Raw genomic sequence first — 1751 nt, 5'->3', positions numbered from 1 at the left:
TGAATCTTAGTCCTCAAACTGAGATCATTACTGCTCTAAAATTTGGAGAGGTCCCTAACTGCAGACTTTTTCTTTCCCAGTGCACTAGGAAGCTAAATTAGAAGTCCACATCTCCTGTACCAGATTCAATTTGACGGTACACACACAGAGAAGATAACAAAATAAAACTTTTCTTTTTTTTTTTTTTTAAAAAAAAAAGAAGCCTTTCGGTCCTGGCGGAGGCGGAGCCAGCGGCGCCTCCCTTTCCCGGCCTTCGAGCACCCAGTCCCAGCTGTCAGCCAGCCAGCTCCGCAGCGCTCTCCGCCACCATGACGGAACAGGCCATCCCGTTCGCCAAGGACTTCCTGGCGGGGGGCGTCGCCGCCGTCATCTCGAAAACGGCCGTGGCCCCGAGATCGAGCCGGTCAAGCTGCTTTTGCAGGTCCAGCACGCCAGCAAGCAGATCGCGGCGGACAAGCAGTACAAGGGCATCGTGGACTGCATCGTGCGCATCCCCTGGGAGCAGGGCATGCTGTCCTTCTGGAGGGGCAACCTGGCCAACGTCATTGGCTACTTCCCCACCCAGGCCCTCAACTTCGCCTTCAAGGACAAGTACAAGCAGGTGTTCCTGGGCGGGGTGGACAAGCACACCCAGTTCTGGCATTACTTCGGGAGCAACCTGGCCTCGGGCGGCGCGGCCGGGGCCACCTCACTCTGCTTCGTCTACCCGCTGGTCTTCGCCCGCACCCGGCTGGCCGCCGACGTGGGCAAGTCGGGCACGGAGCGCGAGTTCAAGGGCCTGGGGGACTGCCTGGTCCAGATCAGCAAGTCGGACGGCATCCGCGGCCTCTACCAGGGCTTCAACGTGTCTGTCCAGGGCTTTATCATCTACCAGGCCGCCTACTTCGGCGTCTACGACACGGCCAAAGGTATGCTCCCGGACCCCAAGAACACGCACATCGTGGTCAGCTGGATGATTGCGCAGACGGTCACTGCGGTGGCTGGAGTGGTGTCCTACCCGTTCGATACCGTGCGGGGAAGGATGATGATGCAGTCTGGCCGGAAAGGAGCGGACATCATGTACACGAGGACGATCGACTGCTGGCGTAAGATCTTGAAGGACGAGGGTGGCAAGGCCTTCTTCAAGGGCGCCTGGTCCAACGTGCTGCGGGGCATGGGCGGGGCCTTCGTGCTGGTCATCTACGACGAGCTCAAGAAGGTCATTTAGGGCCGCTGCTGACCGCTGCCCCTCCCCCTCCGTGTGGACCACCCCCCCCTTCCATGTGGACCACTGTCCTCCAGGACTCCCCCATCTGTCAGGACCACTGGGCCCGGGGCTTGACCCCCTCGGACCCCCCGCCCACCCGCACCGTCCACACATCCAGTAGTGGACGGTGCCCGGGGACCCCAGTCCAGAGGGCGCACGGCGCCGTGTGTCCAGTATTTACTTACAGAATCGTGACTCCTCCCCGCCCACCTGTGTGCGAACCTGTGTGCGCCCCGGCCACCTGTGCGTGCGTCCGCGCCCCCACTTCTGCCAGCCCCCATCATGTCTCCACGTCGGACTCCAGCCAGACCAATAAACAGGAAGCGCCAGTCGGAAAAAAAAAAAAAAGTCCACATCTGACACAATTGGCCAGTGAAACCTTCATGAAAAATGCAATATAAAACCTCAAACTCATTGCTGTCAATTTGGAAACAACTCATAGCTGAACTCCCTTATCCCCAACCCCAGCATGTTTTCAGAGGCTCTAAATTGCACAGGAGGCACT

General features: G+C 58.9%; 1 pseudogene across 1 annotated transcript; it reads left to right on the top strand.

The window, feature by feature from the left end:
- The first annotated feature begins 308 nt into the window (after positions 1–308).
- LOC102851394 lies at positions 309–1210 on the top strand (annotated as a pseudogene). The gene has a single exon (XR_438881.1). The product of XR_438881.1 is annotated as a solute carrier family 25 (mitochondrial carrier; adenine nucleotide translocator), member 6 pseudogene (transcript).
- The last annotated feature ends 541 nt before the right edge of the window (positions 1211–1751 follow it).

Source organism: Elephantulus edwardii, unplaced genomic scaffold (assembly GCF_000299155.1).
Source record: "Elephantulus edwardii isolate Elephantulus edwardi_28Jun2011 unplaced genomic scaffold, EleEdw1.0 scaffold00052, whole genome shotgun sequence".
Lineage (NCBI taxonomy): Eukaryota > Metazoa > Chordata > Mammalia > Macroscelidea > Macroscelididae > Elephantulus > Elephantulus edwardii.
This window is presented reverse-complemented; position numbering and strand designations above follow the sequence as displayed.